The following is a 12131-nucleotide window of genomic DNA, read 5'->3' as shown; positions in this document are numbered from 1 at the left end:
ATGCAAGAATATAGGTCAGAGGAATGGAAAACTTTGCTTGCAAAGGGGGTGCTAGTCTCTTAGAAAACAGACATAAAATTGAAGAGCTGGAGTGAACACAAAGTTTATCTAAATCAATGTCTCTAAGATGGATAACAGCTATAAAAGAAAACTTGAAGAAATATAGAAAATTTCTGATTCCTAATTCCAGTCCCAGAAAACTAATTCACTAGATACAGTTGAACCATAAGAATCTATTAAAAGCTCTTCAGGCATTCCTGCTGTGTAAAGACAATGTCTCATCCAGCTCAACTCTTTCATTTACACATAAGAGAACTGACCTCAGAAGAGACCTGTGGGCATTGCACAGTCCATCAGTGGCAGAGGTAGAATAACAATTCTTGATCTTGAGGCCAGAATTCACAGCATTAGTTCTAAAGAAGAACAAAAATTGGCCAGAATTTAGAAGAATAAAATTCAGAAAGGATAATGTATCTTAATCCATTTATAATAATAAACTTTTGAGATTAAATGCAGAAACTATTTCTCTCTACCTGAGCACTGGGGCACAAGAGCGAGATGGGACCACATTGCACACTATAGACACTTTGTTTAGTGAACTAAAATCACCATAAACCTCACAGATTTTCTAGACCTGTGATGACAGTGGATCTGCAGATGGCAGGGTGTTTTACACTGAGGGGTGAGTTATTAATAGCATTAATCATGAGCAGCTTGTAGAGATAATAAACATCTGTTCTTCATAATTCCTAAGTATAGAAGAAAAAAGATGGACCGACATTATAGTGTTATAGGCTTGAGACAGGTATGCATTAACTGTTTTCATTATTAAATGTTAGAGTCATCAAAGGAGATTGCTTAACTTCCCTTTCGGTGGAGTCTGTAGTTTAAATCCAGGAGGCATTAGATCTATTCATTGCAAATGGCAGAGAGTGATACGAACTGATGTTTCTTTAGAGCACAGTAAGACCTCTAGACTTTTAAGTGTTCCCTCAGTGGAATATCCTAAACAATCCCCAATAGCATAGGTATATGTTGGCACAGATGCTATTTGAAAGGTTTGGTGATAAATCACTATTCCCTTCATTTTACCTGGAAATATTAGCAATCACTACATATGCTTGCACAGAGAAACAATGGTTAATATCTTCTTTTAATCTCTCAAGACAAGAACAAAACACTACATAGCTATGTAAAATGACTGACTCACTACAGGTGAGGGACAGGATGCTACTTTTTTGATGGCAACATAAGTCATTGTACTAAGGAGGCTTTTCTGAATTATGTTTTAGCTTCATTTTCTACCTTTCTCCTTTTCTGGTCATTCTTTCACAGCTCATTCACCCAGTAAAGGAGAAAATGCAAGCATGTTTTCAGCAGTTCTATGAAAGTCTCTAAACATATAAATATATATATGTTTTGTATGCATTTTTGAAAATATACTAATTTACCACACTTTGTATATACTGTTCCTTTTAGCAAAAGTAGATATTCTCAATAGAAGTACATTTTCCCTGCAGTATTAGAATCTACACAGGTCTGATTGGATGTCACTTAACTCTGTGACAGGAAGGCAGGCAGCTTGTGCCTAACGAATGGTACCAGCAAAAAGGATAAGGGACACTAAACTTCAAATGTCATCAAACAGGATGACTTTGAAATGGTCCTGCTATAATATAGGATGTTGCCAGAACCACTTAGTCCTTAAAATACATTATCTATGTCAATAACTCCCAAACTGATCTATTCTGATATTAATCTGCAATGTAAGAGAAAGGAACAGGATGATTTAATTTTTAAGGTAAGAACTGTAATTATACTGCATCATAGAATCTTTATGAAAATTAAATAGCCTACTGGGTAAGTCATATGCTTTTAATAATATTATTAACAATATAAATATTTTGTTTAATAGGGAGTCATATAATATATAGATTATTAATTTTTAATGAATTTTTAATTTTTAATAAGTATAAAAACTCCAACTAAAATCATTTTTACTATAACTTTAATTAATTTATAACCATTCAAAAAGATTTTCAGAAAAAATTTCCCCAGTAACTCAGTATTATTAAAATAAACCAATCAGGACATGATTCCATAGTGTAGCAGTTAGCATGTTTGCTTTACATGCAGAAAGTCCTGAGTTCACACCCCAGTGGAGTTACTATTCTTGGTCTATGGCCATGCCACCCTGAACAAGCCTGATGTCTGACCTCGTGAAGCTAAGCAGGGTCAGGCCTGGTTAATACTTGGATGGGAGACCACCTAGGAAGACCAGGTGCTGTAGGCATAAATAATAAAAAAAATAAAATGAGCCAATCATATTTATCATAAGTGAAGAAAAGCAAGTTATAAAAAATCTATGGATAGTTGGCAAATGAATTATATTTCAGTTTAGAAGCTACTTTCTTTTGTGTTAAATCAAATGGTAACATTTATATTTTCATCTGTTTGCTTATGTACTGAGAAAACATTTTTGGGGCATTAAGTACAAGTCACTAAACTAGATTTTTGAGGATATAAAAATTAATAAGACACAGTCTGCCCTGCCTTGAAGCAGATTCCAGAGTAAACAGGAGCCAAAACAGCAACATTGGTCCTGAGGGATTTCATCTTTACATTGAGGGCAACAAGAGAATTACCGAAGGGCTTGGAGGAGTGAAGTGATACAATCAGCTTTGCATTTAGATTGGTATGGAAAATGATTGGAGGGAACCAGCTGGAGGGCCATTGCAGTAATTCAGGCAAGAAATGATGACAGGCACAGCCCTGATCTAACACAGAGTTAGTAGGAAGAATGGAAAGAAGTAAACGATTTGGAGAGACATTAAGAGTATAAAATCCACTAGTTTGACGGTTAATGAGGGGAAGGTTAATCTCAACTTTAAATTAGGCCTCTGAAGAGATGATGGCACCACTCACAGGGGTGTAGAACACAGGAAGGATGGTAGGTTTAATTGTGAGGAAATGATACGATACATCTGGGGCTTTTTACCCTGGAAACGTCAACGGAAAATTCCAATAGAAGTGGCTCCTCTTAAAGCTCAGGGAAGATTTTTAAGTGGGAGCTATATAGAAATAGTCATTAGCAGTATGTAACAGCTAAGGAAAACCATGGGGGATTCCCCAACCCCACCTCACCCCACCCATCCCAGTGAATGTTTTGAGAGTAATGTGACAAGACTAGGTCTCCCAAGACTTAGGCAGCGAAAATTCTGTCAAGAAGATTGAAAATTAGCCAGATTAGCAGGAGGAAAATTAGAGTAGTGAGTGGTATCAGTGTCCTGGAAACCAAAGGTAAAGAAAGACAACATAGAGGAGGACTTCAGTTGATTCCTCCTCCTTTATGTCTCAAGGTCTTCTGGAACCTTGGCCAAAAAAGGGTCCACGGAGTTCAGAAGCCCTTGAATGAGGGGTGGTTTCCACAGAAGATGAGGAGGAGACATTAAGTGAATATGATGCCTCCAAGAAGCCCAGCCGTAAAGGCTGTGAAAGAGTTTGAAGATGGATGAGACGAAAGAGTGCTTTGAATTTCATTTGAAGACGGGAATGTTTAAAGAATCAACAGAAAGAGAAATATCAGAGACTCAAAAGAAAGCGAGAGATGGAGATCAGAAATGGAGCACCAGATTACTGATAAATCAGAATTTACAGATACAGGTTAAGGAGGCAGGGTGTTTCTTTATCTTATTTTACTTTTTTACCTGGAAAAGTATTCATTATAAAACTTCATGTATGAGTCTGACTTCACTCACACAGTGGCCCATTTTTCCTATTTATTTAACAAGAATTTATTGAAGATCTATGTCCAAACACTGCGCTACATGCACAGAGGATAGAGTGGTAACTCAAACAAGGTCTTTGCCCACAGGGACTCATTGCTTTAGATGTGGGATGGAGGTAGAGGTGCACACATACCTTTCTAATCCCAGGTAAATCTGTGATAATCTTTGCATTGATTACAGCATGCAATGAGTACAGAAAAGCCATACATACTGTTCTATCTCTTAGACATGAAAACCAATATTAAATTAGTGCACCTACTGTAATATAATTGCAAACCACTATTTCACAAATGTTGACCACTAGATGGGCTAAATTAGTCATTAATCTAGCCAGGGGACCGGAATTAATTAACCTTAGCAGTGAATTACATTTTGACCTTGGTCTAATCAGGCCAATTTTCCACTCTGGAGAACATGATTAATTATCTGGTTCATTTTGGGAAAGAACCCCAACAAAACAAAACCTACAAAGGCTTTACCTTAATTATTAGGATTACAGTGCAATTCCTGATAGAGTGTGTTTTTCCTCTGATAGGAAAATACATCTTCAAAAATGGCTTGTTCAAGGGAGAAGATATATTTTTATCAAGTACTCATATTAAAAAAATACATAATAAAATAAAAATGACTCTTTACAACCATAAATAGTTAGGTAAAGAGATAAATATAAAGTTCAAGTTAATTTATCAGTGAAACTGGGATTTATTTTACCGTAATATCAAATGTATTCTTTTTATTCTTCACATTATTTCAGTTTGTGCCAGCTTCCCTTTCTACGAAATGCAAAATACTTTTGTTTTATTAATAGCCTATATACCTAAAAGAGAAGAATGGATAAACTTTTCTATAATACTTTGAAATTCTGCTACAAGCATAAATTGTTGTTATGTTATACATGTAAATAGCACTCTTGATTATTTAAAAAATACATCAATGTGAAAACACAGTGAAGTTATCTAGAGGTATATCAACTGAGAGACAAATAAAATATCTTCAAATAAATGCTATGCATGACAAAATGCTATTTTATGTAGCTTTTGTGTTGCTATCAATGATCTATGTCAATATTTAAAGGTAGGCTTACACAATTACCAAGATTTTCAAGAGAAAGAGTGAGCATATTAACAGATACTGAAAGGGCAAAATCAGTCCCATTCTTTGAACAGTACGAGTTTCTGCAGACCTTGCTGCTCTTTTCATTGAACTGATTTACCAAATGAACATTAAAAGCGAATACTCTTGGAAGCACAGCAACCATTCTGATACTCAGTGAGTATTTCCGGTTCTATGTGGCAAGCAAAAGGAACATTTTCCTCTTTTTTATTAAAATAGAGCGGCTCCTTTACTGGCCAGAAGTGAGGAAGATCAGCATTAATTTGGAGCATTCTCTCTGTTTCAAGGGCATTGGCAGATATTGAACACTCAAGTAATGACTTGGTGTGTTTTTAAAACAAGCATTGAGACAGTTTCCATAACAAAGGTAAAACATCAAATCACTGGCAGTGTGGCCTCTCTTAAAGTGGATGTACCTACTCCTTGCCAAAAGTGTGAGTAGCAATGGATTTTGGAAGGAAGACAGACATTGGGAATTTACTGGAACAGATCAATGTTTGCACCAAAGAAGGGGAGGCAAAAAGGAGTAAACATAAAGCAATTTTAGAACACAAAAGCTGGTGCACCTTTTAAATTCACTGCATCTTACCACCTGATTTTAAATTACTTTCTAATTTCCTTCCTTATCTATTATCCATGAGCATTGTCAAATTTTTCAAAGAGTGTTTTGAATGCTTAGGAAAAACATGAGCTTGACATACACAAACATATGTAGACACATTCACATTTATTTTGCTAAGCATTAATAATAAATATGTCAGAGCTTATATAGCAATGAATGTATTTGTAGATTTACCTTACATCTATCATTATAGTATTTGGTTACTGAGAGATAAGCACAAAACACTTAAACAGAGTAGATAACATTTATCTGACTCCTCCATAGATAAGTTTAAAGAATTGGATTAATATTGAATTCTTTAATTACTAACTTTAGTTTTAGAGAAGTTTTAGGTTTACAAAAAAATTGGGCAGAAAGCATAGGAAGTCCCCACATACCCTCCTCGTCTCCCATAATTTCCCCTATTTTTAACATCTTGCATTATTATAGTCCATTTGTTATAATTAATGAACCAATATTGATATATTATTAAGTAAAGTTCTTAGTTTATATTATGGTTCACTCTTTGTGTTGTACAGTTTTACGGGTTTCAACAAATGTATCATGGCATACGCCTACCATTACACTACTATACAGAATTCTTTCACTGCCCTAAATATCCTCTGTGTTTCATTTATTCATCCCTCCCTCCCCAGGAATCTCTGGCAAACAATGATCTTTTAACTGTTTCCATAGTCTTACCTTTTCTAGAATTTCATGTAATTGATATTATACAGTATATAGCCTTTTCAAATTGGCTTCTTTTACTTAGTAATATGCATTTAAGTTTCCTCCATGTCTTTTTATATATTGATGCCTCATTTAATTTAAGTGCTGAATATTATTCTGTTGCCTGTATGTACCAGAGTTTATTTATCTTTTCACCTACTGAAGGACATCTTGGTTGTTTCCATGGTTGGCAAATATGAATAAATATGCTGTAAACATCCATGTGAAAATGTTTGTGGAACATAAGTTTTCTATTTACATGGGTAAATACCAAGGAAGACAATTTGTGGATCACATGGTAAGAATATGTTTAGTTTTATAAAAAAATTTCCCAAGTGTTTTCCAAAGTGGCTGTACCATTTTACATTCCCACTAGCAACATATGATTGTTCCTATTGCTCCATGTCCTTGTCAGCATTTGGTGTTGTCAGTGTTATGGCTTTCGGCCATTCTAATAGGTGTACAGTAGTATCTTATTGTTGTTTTAATTTGCATTTCCCTAATGATATATGACATGGAATGCCTTTTCTTATGATTATTTGCCATCTGTATATCTTCTTTCATAAAGTATCTATTCAAATCTGCTGATTTATTAATTGGATTGTTTTTTAACTATTGAGTTTTAAGTTCTTTGTGTATTTTGTGTAACAGTCTTTTATCAAGTATGTCTTTTGCAATTATTTTCTCCCTGTCTGTGGCTTTTGCTTCTCATTGTCTTGACAATGTCTTCAACAGAGCAGAAGTTTTTAATAGAGCCTAACTTAACATTTTCTTTCATGGATGGTACTTTGGGTATTATATCTAATAATCCATCATTCAATCAAAGGCCATCTAGATTTTTCTCCTATGTTATCTTCTAGAATTTTTATAGTTTTATGATTTACATTTTGGTCTATGATTTCTATAATTTTTATGAAAAGTATAAGATCTGTATAATATTGTTATTTTTGAATATGTGTAGCTAACCATTTCAGCGCCATTTATTGAAGTCAAATTGCCTTTGCTCATTTGTCAAAGATCAATTGATTATAAATGTATAAGTCTATTTCTGAGTGCTCCATTTTATTCCCTTGATCTATTTTTTTCTATTCTTCCAGCAATATCATGTTATCGTAATTACTGTGGCTTTATATTAAGTCTTAAAGTAGTATCAGTTGTCAGTCCTCTAATTTTATTCTTCATCAGTATTGTATTGGCTATTCTGGGTCTTCCTTCTTTCCATATAAACTTTAGAGTCATTTTGTCGATAACTAGACACACACACACACACACACACACACACACACACACACTGGTTTTTATCGGGATTTTGTTAAATCTATTAATCAAATTAGAAAGAATTGACATCTTTACAATATTGACTCTTTCTATCCATAGAGATGGAATGTTCATATATTTAGGTCTTCTTTTACTTCTTTCAGCAGTTTATAGTTTTTTTCACATAGAATCTGTACATGTTTTTTAGATTTATACCTATGTATTTAAAAAAATTTTTTTGGTGCTAAAGTAAAGGCTATTATGTTTTTAGTTTCAAATTCCAATTCTTCATTGCTGGTATATAGAGAAGTCAATTGACTTTTGTATATTAACTTTAGTTCCTATAACCTTGCTGTAATTGCATATTTGTTCCAGTAGTGTTTTTGTCCATTTTTTTGTGTGTGTGTGATTTTATCCATAGGAAATTATATCATCTGTGAAGAGAGAGCATTATTTCATCTTCCTCAATTTCTATACCTTTTATTTCCTTTTTGGACTTATTGCATTAGCCAGCACTTCCAGTACAATGTTAAATAGGAGTGGGGCCATTCTTAGGTCCTTCTTAGTCTTAGGGGGAAAGCTTCTAGTTTATCATCATTAAGTATAATGTTGGCAGTAGGATGTTTATAGACGTTTCTTATAAAGTTGAAAAAGTTCTCCACAATCTTAGTTTGCTGATAGTTTTTTTTTTAATGAAAAATGAGTGTTGGATTTTGTCAAATGCTTTTCCTGAAGATTAGATTTATTCTCTGTTTCTACCATTACTCCTCCTAGCTTCTTGAGGAAAAAGAACTATTAATTGAGAATCATGATATTTATGTAGGCCACTATCTCTCTCTTCTTGTCACCAGAAACTATATATAACCAGATCATTGTTTATTCATCAAAGCTGTTGGCACCAGCATATAGTTTCTCTTTCTATGACGGTAAATGTCTTAGCACAAGTAGATTATCAATTTAACCTCTCAATGATCTTCTCCAAGTCACCTAATCTACCCACTTCCCCTTCCACACTCAGATTCCAAAACTTGTCACCAACCTAAATTCTTCAAATTCCAAATCTCTAATTCTAAAACCACCTATTATGTATAATTTCTCTCTTTTGAGTTTATGTTTTTAATGACTTCTACTTCTCCTTCATCAAAATCTTCAATTTTATCTGTCTTCATCTCAGTAAATCAGACTTTTCTTATCTTCTCATTCTTTTTTCAGTTTAGATTCCATAGTTCATAATTTCAGTTATGTTGTTGCCAAGAACTTACAATTTTTTGTACCTCTTATTTCTTCACTTTCTTCTGGCAAAATCATAATTGTGGATAAACACAACTCAGATGTTTTATTTTGCCTACATCTGAGCAAATACAGCTGGATAAATCACAACAGGGCAGATGGTGACACTGTAAATTAGTAATCAGCAAAATAAAATTGAGACTGTTTAGAAAATTGACTATATTTTATGTTTCATTCTTTATTCTTTCCTACAGTGAATGCTTCAAAACTTCTCCCCTTTCCTTACCTTTGACATATTCTTTAATTTTCACCATTGTCTCAGTAGATTTCTTGTGTTCTACTTTACAAAGCAAAGAGAACCCATCATACATATCTAATACCTTTTAACAAACCCACAAATCATCTAGATAAGCTTTTATGTTTTTTAAAAAAACTTTATTTCATTAGTAAAAAATACGTTCTTCCTATGCAGGGCCAGGGCCACTTTTATAACTTGGATCCTGTTTCTTAGAAACCTCAAAATATCAACCATCTTTTCTTTACCTAATATACTTAATAATCATCTCAGTTAGATTCTTCCCCATCATAATTAAACATCATCAACCATCTCTATTAAAAAAATGTCTCAAATATAGCTTCTTTCTCATTTCCCATTCTCCTCCTTTACAATGAAAACAATGAAAAAAGCTCTTTATACATATGGTATGTTATACATTTAATTAAAATAGTCCCTCCTCATTGCTGCTTTATTCACATTAGATTCAGCCATGTGACTTTCTTTAGTTTATGTAATATATGTAAAAGTGATATGTGCCACTTTCAGAGAGAAGCTATTAGAGTAATTGCATTATCCTGCCACTTTCTATTTTCCTTTCACTATAATATCAACAATGTCTCAGGTATTGGCTGGCACTCCATCCTGCTCTTGAATGATGCAGGACACAAGCAGAGCTGATGTCAATTGACAGTGGCCAATAGTTTTTTTTTTTTTTTTTACTGCCTCATATTTTAGCCTACATTGATTTGTACATGACTTCCTGCCTCCATTTTCTCCTTCCCCATTATTTTCCAACCTACTTAAATCTGATTTCAGGATTATCTCTTTGTTTCCACATGTCAGTTAAGTGGTTATTTTTCAGTACTGTTTAAACTAAGACCCTTCCAAGGAACATTTGAAATTGTTGATCATTCTCTCCTTTTTGAAACATTCTCTTTTCAAAGATTTTATTGCAATTTGCAAACACAGACTATTCATGATTTCCTCATAATGTGTTGTTTCTTCCTCTTAGTTCTCATTCCTTATTTCCTTGGCCATTAAATATTGGAGTTTCTCAAGACTCTATCCGAATACTTCATTTCTTTTCATTCTACATTGTAATCTTAAAAATTTCAACCAATGTATAGCTTTATTTTCTTCATTTACATATATGATGTTCAAAGTTATATCTCCAGTCAAAACTTCTCTGAGTTGCTGACACATATTTCAAATCACGTACTTAATATTTACACTTAAGAATCTTAAAGACACATCATATTCACTGCGTCCAAAATGTAATGCATAACCCTTGCCTTCAGGTTTGTTTCTAGTGTTTGTTTCATTTTATTTCATTTCCTCTTAAGCCTCATGAGGAAGCCCATGACTGTTTTGACTCTTATGTGAGAGAAGGTGCTAAAATTTTAAGCATGATAAAATTTAAAAAATTAACAATTAGACATATCAGGGCGGAATTATAGATTAGATGTCATTTTTAAAGTTAAAAGAAAAGATAGATTTTCCACAGTGGATTGACTATATTCAGGCTACTAACTTTTTAGAACTGACAGTGGAAGTCAGAAGTTAGTGGAATAATATATTTAAGGGCTGCAAGAAAACACTATCAACTTAGAATTGTATATTCAGTGAAATATCTTTCAAGAAGAAAAAAGAATTAAGGACCTTTTCATACAAATCTAAAAATAGTGTGTATTTCCAGTGACTCCTTTCTAAAGGGAATTTTAAAAGATATATTTTAAGCAGAAGGAAAAATGACACCAGATGAAAATCTGAGATGCAAGAATGATGAGGGACAGGCAAATGGCAAATATGTGAATAAATCCATACAAATACTTACTGAATAAAAGCATAATGTCTAATTTGGAGGAGGTAAAATGTAGAAGAAAAGTAAAAGGACAATTCATGTTTAGAGGAAAACAAAAGGAAAATCAAGGGAATGATACACACACATTCAGGATACAGTTACCATTTAATTTGAAAAGTGTGTAGGTTCCATAGATGCTTAGGGTATTTTTTCTTTATATGCTCCAGATGATTTATAAATATTGCCTTTTAAAAATGATACTTAGTAAAAAATATAGTAGTGCATTTTGGTATCTCTGAGTATGAAACATGTTTATGGAGAAGTACAATTTATAATTCATTAGAGAGCAAGACTGGCCTAGTTTACTGTTCCTTGTATTTCCTAAATTGTAGAAGTAGTCTAAAAACTGATCCATAATTTTAAACCCTATTGTTTAGCTTAGCCTATAATTCTGCACAAAAATAGTTATGGTCTTTTATGTGGCACTCTGATTTTTTAGTAGGTGCTTCTGACATTTGAACAAGATGTGGTATGTGCAAAAAAGACAGTACTATGGTTTTTGTTTTAAAGGGAATGGTCTAGCTGACATGGAAAAATGTGATTAGTGAGGTCATCTGGAATTTCATTATCTATAAAAATTTTAATAAATTTCAAGAGTATGTAACAGCAATTGAAGGTCATTACATATGTAAGCACATTATTATATTTCTAAAAGCTACTCCAAATGATTATATTTCCATGCCAGAAATGCAAATTTTCTTGAAGATGTAGTAATGACAGACTCACTCTTTCCATTATCTGGTTCTGCAGCATAAAACATCATTCTTTCCAGGCTATACAAAGGACAGAGGATTAATCTTAAGGATCTCATGGCCGATGCTCATATCATCTGTCATATGAAGAAAAATGTCCACATCAAAGAGCCTAATCATTTTAACTAAGTTTTCAGTTGTAATTTCATAACATCTTTATATAGACAGTAATATTATAGCTTCAATTATTCAAAGGCAACTTGGAAATTTTTAGTAGAGAAATAGGAAAAGCATAATACACTTGAAAACTACAGAGGTACAGTGTGGAATCTGTCTACAGTCCTGAAAAAGCCACCAACTGAGATTTGTTTTATTAAATAATCAACACATATGAATTAATTAAAAATTACCTATCAGGTACTTTGTAGTGCTTATTTATTGTCAGATGTATTATGTTTTGAGAAGAAACAAATGTCATAACCAGGGATATTGAAAAAATCTCAAACTATTATGAACTCTTCCTTATATATTTAAGTATAACAAGAAGATCAGAATGCCTGCTACCAATAAGGCATTTTCTTAT

The 12131-nt window shown here is 33.2% G+C and overlaps 1 protein-coding gene across 14 annotated transcripts in view; it reads right to left on the bottom strand.

Annotated features, from left to right (window-relative positions):
* The window catches only part of DLGAP1 (DLG associated protein 1), a 782830-nt gene that overhangs the window by 559859 nt on the left and 210840 nt on the right, over positions 1-12131 (bottom strand). For 9 of the 14 annotated variants that reach the window (XM_036229039.1, XM_036229053.1, XM_036229052.1 and 6 more), the window contains one exon: positions 321-413. The exons of the other annotated variants lie outside the window; for them this stretch is intronic. The gene's annotated coding sequence lies outside the window, so the exon portion shown is untranslated. The remainder of the gene's footprint in view (positions 1-320; positions 414-12131) is intronic. 14 annotated transcript variants of the gene reach the window in all.

This window comes from Rousettus aegyptiacus, unplaced genomic scaffold (genome assembly GCF_014176215.1).
Source record: "Rousettus aegyptiacus isolate mRouAeg1 unplaced genomic scaffold, mRouAeg1.p scaffold_m13_p_12, whole genome shotgun sequence".
Classification (NCBI taxonomy): Eukaryota; Metazoa; Chordata; class Mammalia; order Chiroptera; family Pteropodidae; genus Rousettus; species Rousettus aegyptiacus.
The sequence above is the reverse complement of the archived record's forward strand: the minus strand, read 5'-3'. Positions and strand labels throughout refer to the sequence as shown.